The 12,495-nt window shown below is 45.7% G+C and overlaps 1 protein-coding gene and 1 long non-coding RNA gene across 3 annotated transcripts in view; one reads left to right on the top strand and one right to left on the bottom strand.

The window, feature by feature from the left end:
- The window catches only part of LOC135056407 (tolloid-like protein 2), a 362,236-nt gene that overhangs the window by 166,220 nt on the left and 183,521 nt on the right, over positions 1-12,495 (top strand). The gene's annotated exons all lie outside the window — the stretch shown is intronic.
- LOC135056409 (uncharacterized) overlaps positions 9,994-12,495 on the bottom strand; it is a 29,077-nt gene continuing 26,575 nt past the window's right edge. The window contains exon 3 of the long non-coding RNA XR_010243975.1: positions 9,994-10,170. This is a non-coding gene — a long non-coding RNA (uncharacterized LOC135056409). The remainder of the gene's footprint in view (positions 10,171-12,495) is intronic.

The raw sequence follows: 12,495 nt of genomic DNA, 5'->3' as shown, positions 1-12,495 counted from the left end.
TGGGGTATATTCCAAGGAAAGGAATCTGGATGTTACTGTATAGGGCCTAATGGTTCCCAATTTTTTCTGAAGGATTTATTCTGATCTATAACCGTGCAGTAATTTAGAAAAAGACTGGCATTGTAGATTCTTTTTGTTTACTACATACAGATAAGTAGTCCTAGGTCATTGACATTGAATGAGTTGCTGATTTTGGCAGTGGAGACATTAAAAACAGCAGTAGTGGCAAAAGTTCAGTTATTCCATTCATTTGCATGGTCTTGAATGAGCATGTTGAAATTTAAGTTTTATGTGGGTTTTATTTTTTTTCCAGTTACTACAGCTGGAGTTATCCCAGATTGTATCAGCTGAAAAAACACATTCTGCCTGCTCCATGGCTTTCCGTTCCAAATAAAATGTTAGTGTGGAAGGATTCCAGTAATTTGTATGTGCACCAATTTAGATAATATTGAATTAAATAGTGACAATGTTAAACAAATTTGTCACAGTTCTCAAATCTCCATGTAAAAATAAATCTATTTTGCTCTCCTGTTCTAAGTTTGTAAAATAGCATTCAACAGTAAATAACTTCAATTTCATGGGAAGAAAAACCAAATAGCATAGACCAATTCTTTTTTTTTTTTATTTGTTGTAAACGTATTTTGACAACTATGTTTTCCTGTAAAGATGTTAACTGTCCCTAATTTTGAGGGACATTCCAAGATTTAAAAGATTAATCCTTGAAAATGTTTGTCATGTCTTTCAATGCTGACCAACTGTGCAGTACAGTTGTACAATTTATTACTCTGTATGTTTGAGTATACTAATTAGTTTATACATGCTATAAGGCAGGGCTGGCCAAACCGGTCCTCGAGATCTACCAACAGTTCATGTTTTCCAGGCCTCCTGGAGATCTGTAGAATTGTCAGTTAGGAATGAATGCAGCACATCTTAATTAGTAATTACTACACCTGCGCACCAGCTAGGAGGTCTGGAAAATGTGAACTGTTGGTAGATCTCGAGGACTGGTTTGGCCAGCTCTGCTATAAGGTTTTGAACACAATAAAGCACAAAACAGTAATGGTACACTTAACTATATCAAATCTCTTTACAAAGTCAGTGGTATAATGTCACCAATATTGTTTTTACTTGGTTTATATGTTTACTTGATCATATTGATAAAAATCCAATTTAAATAAATTAAAAAAAAAAAAATGAATTAGAAAATCCAATTTAAATTAAAGAAATTCTGATTTAAATAAAAAAAAATATATATATATTTTTTTTAATCAGAATTTATTTTTCTCACCCTGATCATAAGAGTAAAACCAAGAGATCACCTTTCTCTATTCAGTTCAAGACTAAGGCAAACATGGAAAATGTAATGTTAGAAAGTTGTTTTACATCCAGTTGTGGGTTTAGAAATGGTTTATTCTGTGTTTCTGTAAAAGTAGCAGATGTGTTTTTGTTCAGGGGTGTTGATACCATACTTGCCTGGTCTCCCGGGGAGCTCTCCAGATAAAGTAACCCAGCCTTCCAGTTCTTGCTCCCTTCCACAGTGAAATGGACAGTCAGGGGGTAAGATGAAGCATTTTGTAGAGAATTGTGCCATGGCCTTGCTGCACAAAGCCACAAATCATACAATACAGGGAAAGAAAAACCACTACTGGCGCACAGGGGTATAGCGAGGGTGGCTCCGGTGGAGCACGAGCTCTAGGTGCCTGAAAAGTTAGAGGGCGCGCCGCAGAGCAGGAGGAGAAGGAGCAGAGGAGGCACACACTGACTCAGACTCTGAGACTAGAGCAGGCAGAGGCGTCGGCAGGAGACACTGCCAGTCAGCATATGCTGGAGCGCTCTCTGCCCCTCAAGCTGCTGCGGAGCAGCTATTTCTGCCACTCAGACAATTCTGGGACATTATTTTCATTGAGAAATTGGGAGATTATCAGATCTGGGGAGGGTATCCGTTTTGGGGCATTATTTTCACTAAGAGATTGGGGGGATTATCAGGTCTGTGTGAGGTCACATTTGGGGCATTATTTTCATTAAGGGATTGAGGAGTTGTGAGGTCAGGTCAGTCAAGGGGCTTACTTAGTGTTTTTAATTTATTTGAATTAAAAAAGTAAATACTTTAATACAGCTACTTCCATATTGGCTCTACTGTTATGTAACGTGTATGAGGGGCTTTATCATGGAATAACATGTATAAGGGGCTTTACCATGGTATTACGTGTATAAGGGGCTCTACTGTGGTATAAAATGTATAAGGAGCTCTACTGTGGCATAATGTGTTTAAGCGGCTCTACTGTGTGGTGTAATGTGAATAATGGACACTACTGTGCAGTGTAATGTGAATTGGTACTATTATACGGCCATGCCTAATATTTTAGTTGCTCGCCTTTGGCCCGCACTGTCCATATTTTATAGATGGGGGCACCCAAAGGAAACTTTCGCTATGAGCTCTACAAGCTCTAGAACTGATCGTCACCAATTTAAATATTGTTTAATTTCAAATGTAACATGTTATCACATGTTGGCCAGGCCCCCAATTCAGTATAGGGGAGAGGAGCGCCAAAAAATACCCTTGCTCCGGGCACCATAGCATCTAGCGACACCTCTGCTGGCGCATGTGAAAAGTACATTTTAAACTAAAAACTTATTTTATTAATCCAATTCTGAAAGCAGCGATCTTATAAGAGGGCTTCACCTATGAAAGGCAATGTGTAACAAGTATATTTTCTCTTACGTCCTAGGGGATACTGGGAATCCATTTAGTACCATGGGGTATAGACGGGTCCACTTGGAGCCATGGGCACTATAGAAGTTTGATAGCGTGTGCTGGCTCCTCCCTCTATGCCCCTGCTACCAGATTCAGTTTAGAAAATGTGCCCGACGGAGCCGGTCACATCTCTGGAAGCTCCTGAAGAGTTTTCTGCATCTATTTTTAAAGTTTGTTGTTTTCAGGCAGGACTGGATGGCACCAGCCTGCCTGCTTCGTGGGACTTAGGGGGGGGGAGGCCTAACCCCACCCCACTAAGGGTTAATGGTCCCGTTCCCTGCTGACAGGACGCTAGCTCCTGAGGGAACTATTTGCAAGTCCCACCATGGCGAGCGTACATTCCTGAAGCGCGCCGCCACCCCTAACAGAGCCAGAAGATAGAAGAGTGGTGAGTACTAAGCTGATATCCCAGCTAGCGGGTCGCCGGCCATTATGGCGGCATTTGGGTACGGAAACACACAGCTTCTATGGGGTGAACTGAGTCTCCAGACTTAGTACACAGTATGTGTATACGGTACACAGACTGGCATTGCAGCTTAAAAGGGGGCTTACTTCATTTTATGCACTTAGACACATAAAGCCAGTATAAAGAAGAGCGGGAAGACTGTGTGCCATTGCAGGGGCGGGGCTTCACTATGAGCGGATCCAGCAGCTCACAGGCGCCATTTTACCCTACTGCAGCAACACAGACGCTGACTGCAGGGACGCGCAACTCCTCCGGAGAGCCTCCAGATTACCTTAGCAGTACCAGGGGGTCATAGCAGGGGGGAGCTCTATACTTGTGTACTTAGTCGCTAATCTAGGTACTTAGTCTGCGACCTGGCTAAGCTTGGTTTTATCGATAGGGGTGCCGTGTGCTGGTTCTATTTCCTCTGTGTCTCTCGGGAAGGGCTCTTTATGAGCGAATTGTGCTTTGAACCTTTTCCTGTGTGTGTGCTGTTACTGCTGCAGTATGTCAGGCAACGAGTGTGTATCATGCAAGGCACAGTGCTCCTCTTTTCCAGGGGGTTCACTAGTGTGTCCTCAGTGTAGTATCCCTTCTCACGCTAGTGGGATGGAGCCAGCATGGCTGGACTCCATTCGGGGGATGATTTCCACCATCTCTACTAAATTATCTCGTAATGAGAAGGAGACGCAATACTTAAGACAGTCTATGGCTGAGTTTATGCAAAAGGCTCAGTACTCAGACCAGCATCTCAGTCCTCTACCATTTGTCCGCAAAAACGTACTTTTGGCTCATTTCCTGCATTCTGACTGATAATGAAGTGTCAGAAATGGAGGAAGGTGAGGTGGACATAGAGGTGGGGGAGGGTACTCTGTGTCGCAGGTGTTGAGGCTCTCATAGACTCTATCAGGGAAGTACTCAATATTCCTGATAAGGTGACAGAGGTGTGTGAGGAATCTTTCTTTTAATGTAAAGAAAAAATCCTCAGTCACTTTTCCTGTGTCTAAGGAACTAAATGCCCTGTTTGAAGAACCATGGGTTAATCCAGATAAGAAATTTAAAATTCCTAGGCGGTTATTATTTTCCTTTTCCTCCGGAGGATAGGAAAAAATGGGAAAATCCATCGATAGTGGATACGTCAGTCTCCAGGTTATCACGGAAAATCGTATTACCTGTTCCTGGTGCAACCTCCCTAAAGGATGCAGCTGATCCTAAGATTGAGACTACACTCAAATCTTTGTATACAGCAGCAGGGGTGGCCCAGACACCCACTATAGCATGTGGGTGGATTACGCGAACCATTGTTAAATGGTCTGGTAATTTAATTGAGGTGTTAGACACCTTACCTCAAGAGAAAATTGTTTTACTCCTGCAACACATACAAGACTCTGCAATCTTTATGGTGGAAGCCATTAAGGAGATAGGTTTGCTTAATGCATGCACCACAGCTATGGTAGTGTTGGCATGCAGGGGACTATGGCTACGTCAGTGGACTGCTGACGCGGACTCCAAAAAAGGCATGAAAGGCCTGCCTTTCACAGGTGAGGCCTTATTTGGCGAAGAACTCGATAAGTGGATTTCGCAAGCTACTACGGGTGAATTCACCTATCTACCTTCTGCAGCTCCATAGAAGGCCTACTCAGGTCCCAATTTACAGTCCTTTCGGCCAGAGGTTCTTCTACCGCTGTCAGAGGTGCTAGAGGTAAACTACGCAAACCAGCGGCTGCTGGTTCTCAGGATCAGAGCTCCGGCTCTGTCTCTTCAAAGCCTTCTGCATGACGGTGGCCCGCAATGCCTGGGATACAGGCAGGTGGGAGCCCGGCTAAAATTCTTCAGTCAAACCTGGACAAGATCTTGCCAGGATCCCTGAGTCATAGACCTTATATCCCAGGGCTACAGACTGGAGTTCCAGGATCTCCCACCTTACAGAATCTTCAAATCAGGCTTACCAGTTTCACAAGAGTAACCTTACAAGAAACCATTCAAAAACTGGTACAGACCCAGGTCATTGTTCCAGTTCCACCTCATCTACAAAACAGGGGATACTATTCCAGCTTGTTTGTAGTTCCGAAACTGGACGGTTCAGTAAGACCAATTCTGAATCTCAAGTCATTGAGCCCATACTTACGAGTGTTAAAGTTCAAGATGGAGTCTGTGAGAGCGGTGATCTCTGGTCTGGAAGAGGGGGAATTCCTAGCGTCTCTGGATATCAAGAACCTTCACATTCCGATCTGGCCGCCTCATCAGGCTTATCTACAGTTTGCACTGCAGGACTGTCACTGCCAGTTTCAGGCCCTGCCATTTGGTCTCTCCACAGCACCAAGGGCGTTCACCAAAGTGACGGCAGAGATGATTATGCTACTCCGCAGACAGGGAGTGAATGTAATTCCTTACCTGGATGATCTTCTGATAAAGGCTGCGTCCAGGGATCAGTTGTTGGAGAATATTGGTCTCACAACCAGATTGCTCCTGGATCATGGGTGGATTCTGAACCTGCCGAAATCTCAGCTAGAACCAATGCAGAAGCTTCATTTCCTGGGAATGATACTGGACACAGCATCTCAGAAAGTGTTCCTTCCCTTGGAAAAGGCAATGGTAATCCAATCGATGGTTCGGGCTGTCTTGAAGCCGACACGAATCTCAGTACACCTATGCATCTGCCTTCTGGAGAAAATGGTGGCTTCTTACAAGGCAATTCAGTACGAAAGGTTTCATGCGAGGCCCTTCCAACTGGATCTGTTGGACAAATGGTCCGGATCGCATCTTCACATGGAGCAGAGGATTCGTCTGTCGCCAAAAGCCAGGATCTCCCTCCTGTGGTGGCTTCAAACTTCTCACCTAGTGGAAGGTCGAAGGTTCGGGATTCAGAAGTCTATTCTATTAACCACAGACGCAAGCCTCAGAGGTTGGGGTACAGTCACCCAGGTGGTGCAGTTTCAAGGAAGGTGGTCAAGTCAGGAAGTCGTTCTTTCAATAAACATCCTGAAGCTCAAGGCTATTTACAACGCCCTTCTGCAGGCTTCCTCTCTTCTTCAGAATCAGGCCATTCAAGTTCAGTCGGACAATGTGACGGCGGTGACTTGCATAAACCGACAGGGCGGAACAAAAACCAGAGTCGTAATGTCAGAGGTGTCAAGAATTCTCTGGGCTGAAAAACACGCCGTTGCATTGTCTGCGATCCTTATTCCGGGAGTAGACAACTGGGAAGCAGATTTCCTCAGCAGACACGACCTGCAGCTGGGGGAATGGGTCCTCCACCCGGAGGTATTCCAGTGGCTGACACGTCAATGGGGTTATCCACAAATCAACATGATGGCCTCTCTCCTCAACAAGAAGCTCAAGTGGTATTATTCCAGGTCAAGGGACCCACAAGCGGTCCGGTGTAGTGGTCGATGCCCTGACAACTCCGTGGGTCTACCAGCTGGTGTACATGTTTCCTCCCATTCCTCTGATCCCAAGTGTTCTCAAAAGAATAAAAAGGGAAAGAGTTAAAACAATCCTCATTGTTCCGGACTTGCCGCGAAGGGCCTGGTATGCGGATCTTCTCGAGATGCTAAACAAAGATCCGTGGCCTCGGCCTCTTCGAGAGTATCTTCTGCAACAGGGCCCATTCGTTTATCAAGACTTAACACGGCTATGTTTGACGACATGGAAATTGAATGGCTGATTCTAGCCCGGAGAGGGATTCCTGACTATGATCCAAGCCAGGAAGGGGGTAACGTCCAAACATTACCATCGTATCTGAAAGAAATATGTCTCTTGGTGTGAGAACAGACAGTAGTCTAAGGTGTAATTTCATCTGGGACGCTTCCTGCATTTTCTGCAGTCAGGAGTGGGTGTGGGCCTACGCCTAGTCTCCATAAAATTTCAGATTTCAGCATTGTCGATTTTCTTTCAGATGTTCTTGAAGGTAGTCCTTCATATCCATCCTCCCTTTGTGCCTCCTACTGCACCTTGGGATCTCAATTTGGTTCTTAAATTCATCCAGTCGGACTGGTTTGAACCATTACAGGAGGTAGACGTAAGTATCTTACGTGGAAGACCGTCACGCTATTGACCTTGGCTTCGGCAAGGTGCATATCTTAGCTGGGGGCATTGTCTTACCAGAGCCCCTATTTGATTTTTCATGAGGACAGAGCTGAACTCAGGACTTGTCAGTAATTCCTTCCTAAGGTGGTGTAGATGTTTCACATGTACCAGCCAATTGTGGTTCCGGTTGTTACGTACACCACTGCTACTTCAAAGTCCTTGGACGTTGTAAGGGCTTTGAGGTTATATGTAAAGCAAACTGCCTGTCACAGGAAATCGGACTCACTGTTCATTCTCTATGATGCCAATAAGATTGGGTGTCCTGCTTCAAAGCAGACAATTGCACGCTGGATCAGGCTCACTATCCAGCATGCGTATTCCACGGCAGGCTTGCTGGTTCCAAAATCTGTACAGGCCCACTCTGCTAGGTCGGTAGTTTCCTCTTGGGCGGCTGCCCGGTGTGTCTCGGCATTACAACTCTGCCGAGCAGCTACTTGGTCGGAGTCAAGCATGTTTTCCAAGTTTTACAAGTTTGATACTTTTGGCCTCTGAGGATCTTCAGTTTTGTCAATCAGTTCTGTAGGAACCTTAGCACTTTCCCACCCGGTTTGGGAGCTTTGGTACTTCCCCATGGTACTAAATGGATTCCCAGTATCCCCTAGGATGTAAAAGAAAATAGGATTTTAATTACCTACCAGTAATCCTTTTATCGTAGTCCGTAGGGAATACTGGGCGCCCGCCCGGTGCTTCGTTCTTCCTATGGTTACTTGTTTAACTACTGTTGTTTGATTCAGCTGTTGCTGTTCTGGTTTTCAAGTCTGGTTAGTATGGCTTTCCTCTTGTTCTTTGTGTGCTGGTTCGTAATCTCACCACTTTCTTTATCTATCCTCTCAAAGAATGTCCGTCTCCTCGGGCACAGTTTTCTTGACCAAGTCTGGTAGGAGGGGCATAGAGGGAGGAGCCAGCGCACTCTAGCAAATTCTTAAAGTGCCCATGGCTCCTAGTGGACCCGTCTATACCACATGGCACTAAATAGATTCCCAGTATCCCCTACGGACTATGAGAAAAGGATTTACCGGTAGGTAATTTATAATCTTATTTTTTCCTGTACTGTGTCAGAGTAAACCAGTTTCCAGGCTCTGAATACCTCCTAAGAAAGTGAGTGGTCTAGGGGCTTGAGGACCTGATTAATGTTGGTGTCATTGTGGCTCTGAATTCTGCTGCCACAGGCTGCAAGTAATGGCATTGTACTTTGGGGGTCGACAGTTGAGCGGGTTCCTGCAACATAATTTATTTTTGTAGCATCATAAAACTCTACAACACGATATTGTACCGTAACTCCTATATAACCATGCATACAAACAGGACAATGATATACAAGGTTTATTAAGAAGGCACAGATATGAGATAGTGGTTAGTGAGGGGGCGGTTTGTGAGATCTTGCATTCTAGAGCTGGAAGGGTAATGCTGAGGCAGGGCCGAAACTAGGGGGGGGGGCTAGGGGGGCAGGCGACCTGGGCGCCGGATTGGAGGGGGCGCCGAGACCCCCTAACACCCGCCGCGGCACTTTTATAACGTTGAAACCCCCTTCTCCCGAGTGCCCAGCTCGGGGGGCGGGGTTTCGCGGAATGACGCGATTGCGTCGTGACGTCACGGCGCAAACGCGTCATTCCACGAAACCCCGCCGGAGGAGGGAGAAGGGGGAGCCGCGCAGACCGGACGAGGAGGGAGAGGCGGCTGAAGAGCGGCGAGAACCGCTTCAAATGTAAGTCAGCCCCTCTCCCTTCCTCTCTCTCTCTCTCTCTCTCCCTCCACCACCGTCCTGCCGCAATGTGTAAAATGGGGACCTGTGCCTGCCGCAATGTGTAAAATGGGGACCTGTGCCTGCCTCAATGTGTAAAATGGGGACACTTTTTTCTGCCACAATGTGTAAAATGGGGACACTTGCCAGCGTACTGTGTAAAATGGGGACCTGTGCCTGCCTCAATGTGTAAAATGGGGACACTTTTTCCTGCCACAATGTGTAAAATGGGGACACTTGCCAGCGTACTGTGTAAAATGGGGACCTGTGCCTGCCGCAATGTGTAAAATGGGGACACTTGCCAGCGTACTGTGTAAAATGGGGACACGTGCCTGCCGCAATGTGTAAAATGGGGACACTTTTTCCTGCCGCAATGTGTAAAATGGGGACACTTGCCAGCGTACTGTGTAAAATGGGGACACGTGCCTGCCGCAATGTGTAAAATGGGGACACTTTTTCCTGCCGCAATGTGTAAAATGGGGACACCTGTCTGCCGCAATGTGTAAAATGGGGTCACCTGTCTGCCGCAATGTGTAAAATGGGGACACTTTTTCCTGCCGCAATGTGTAAAATGGGGACACCTGTCTGCCGCAATGTGTAAAATGGGGTCACCTGTCTGCCGCAATGTGTAAAATGGGGAATGGGGACTGGGGACACTTGCCTGTCGTACTGTGTAAAATGGGGACACTTTTTCCTGGATATGAAATTCATGTTAGAAAAGGCAATTTTTCAGGTAAAAAAGTTCTGAAAGAGATATATATATATATATATATATATATATCATATTTTTATTCATGTATTTATTTATTTTAATTTTTTTATTATTATTTTTATTTATTTATTGTAAAATAATTTTTTTTTTTTTTGCGGGGGGGGGGGGGGGGGGGGGGGGGGTCAAATGACTATCTTGCCCCGGGTGACAAAAATCCTAGTTTCGGCCCTGGCTGAGGTAATAGTTGCTAGAGGCTTGCAGAAGATGTTTCTGTCCTATTATTACCCTTCCCTTTCCACAACACTATATTCTCTGCATCCCTAGATGAAGCAGCTACAGTCGGATCACATGGTCTTCTGTGATACAAACAGACTGGCATCCGAAGGAAGCTCTCCCACATCGTCGAATCCTCTAGTACTGACCGTATTCTGACAAAAGTAGCACACTTAACCAGTAATTTTTATAAGGAATAAAAATTATTACTACAATAAGGGCCTAATGCAGCATGGATCACTATTCAGAGAATTCACAAATTGAGCTTTTATTAAAAGACTGTGCACGCGCAAGGGGTAATAGTGACAGAAATTGCGTACAGATCACAATCTCAATGTAGCCGCTGTTTGACTGACAGGAAGCTGGCGTTTCTGGGCGGAAACCTGACGTTTTCTGGGCGTGTCAGTAAAACGTAGGCGTTCCCAGGCGTTTTTGGGCAGGGTCTCTGATGTCAGTGCAGACTGCTTCCAGGCCGTCTCAGTCGGAGATTAGCGGCAGCCTCAGACCTACTAACATTTGCTCAGGCAGCAAAACCTCTTAGATGTTCCGGAAATTGCGTATGCATCTGTGAATGGATCACAATCTGCGATGCATTCGCAAACTTGCAGCGGGCATTTTTTCTTCCTGTCGGAGCGGTGCATTTCTACTCGTAGACAAATGCAATTTCTCAGAGTAACAATCCATGCTGCATTAGGCCCTAAATACATAACTACTCAATAAAAAAATCTTCGAAGTCTACAAATTTCTATGTAGACAATAATATTCTAGAATTTTGGTCTTGAAATAAAATGCATATGTTCCATTCCAATAAAAAAAAAAAAAGCCCATGGGATCAATATAAAAATAAATCCACAACATTGTATAGAGATGAATATCACAACAAAATTTCAAGCAGTTATATTAGGACAAAATGCATTCACTAATCATATTAAGTTGGTTTGGTCCACATGGACTAAAATTAGCACATCTACGATCAGATTCTCTGACATGCGTGGGGACGCCCAGCATGCTTTCGCATCACACTGATCGCCTCTGTGTTTTAGGCCCTAGGAACAATGGGGGAATGTATCAAGGGCAGATATGTGCCAATTGGTCACTTACTGCGTCCCTGCATGTATAAAGCAGAGAAATGACAGGCATTAAGGAAGTGTTGGGCACCTCCGTTATTATCAGTAACTCATTACTTTTCTATGGTGGTGATTATTTATTCAGAAGTTATAAACGGTCCGTTGCACAGACCGTTCTGTATCCTCCTCTGGCTGTCTGTACTGCAGTTCCCTTGCGGTCAGAATATGCAGTCAGGGTTTGTGCACACAGAACGTAATAAAGTTGTTGTTTTATTTCTTTTTCATCCACTAGGGGTCACTGGAGTACTCTTGGGATATGGACGGCTTTAGCAGAACAAGGCACTGAATATTTATATTTAGTAACTCTCCTCCCCTCCATATTCCCAGAGTACCTCAGTGTTTTTTCTATGCTCACAGTAGTAACAAGCACGAGTGCTAGCTCTGCAGCACTTATACTTATTTTTTATTTTATTTTTTCTAAACTTTATTACACATCCCTTCCCCCCTTACAAAAGGCGTGGGTCCGGGATAGTGTAAGCTGCTACAAGCAGCTGCTGGCATGTCGGTCCTCACTAAAGAGCACCCTCACAGCCAAGAGCAGATCATCCTGCAGGACAGGCTGGACGTAGCTTGCAGAAGAAGCCCCGTCATAGCCCCCTCACCACAGGAGTTCAGGTATGCGGGGGGACAGGGCGGTCAGCTCACGCTGCCGCCCCGCTGTGTGGGGAACAGGTTACTGTGCGCACCAGTGCTCTCTGATAACTGCCGCCCGCCGCCGCTGGTTTGTGTACAGCATCCCGCCAGAGCCGCCCGCCGCCGCTATACACACGCCGCTCACAACGCCACCTGCTCCGGCTCCTGGCACCCGCTCCCAGGCAACAGCTTCCCGATGTAAGTCCACAGCCGCCGCGTCTCGCCGCTATACAGCGCTCTCCCTGGCTCCCTGCACCAGATCTCTGGATCACTGTATAAGGTACACGGAGCACAGGGGGGGGAGGGGGGGGGGCGAGTCTCCTCACAGCAGCTCAGCTGCAAAGGGGGGGGGGGAGGTGTTTGTAAAGGCTGCTGACTTGTGGTATAATTACATAGGCTATTAAGCCTATGTTAACAGGGTTGTTTTTTTAGCATGTTGGTTACAGGTTATAGACTTTACATATGGGTTTTAACCTGTACTGTGATTATTAGTGTAAGCATGGCATGGCGGCCATTTTAACCATGCTTCCTGTTCAATCCTGTTTCTCTTTCAGTTTGGAAGATCCTGCCCTACAACACTACTCCACTGGATGGCGCAGGGGTGTTAGTGGGAATTTGGGATCAGGTTTCATATAGAACTGGCCACGTGCACTGCATTTCGGCCATATTTATATAGACACACCTTAGTAAAAATTTTACTGAGTCGTGCAAGTGTCTGTC

This window comes from Pseudophryne corroboree, chromosome 3 (genome assembly GCF_028390025.1).
Source record: "Pseudophryne corroboree isolate aPseCor3 chromosome 3, aPseCor3.hap2, whole genome shotgun sequence".
Lineage (NCBI taxonomy): Eukaryota > Metazoa > Chordata > Amphibia > Anura > Myobatrachidae > Pseudophryne > Pseudophryne corroboree.
Note: the sequence above shows the minus strand (reverse complement) of the source record. Positions and strands in the feature narration are given on the sequence as shown.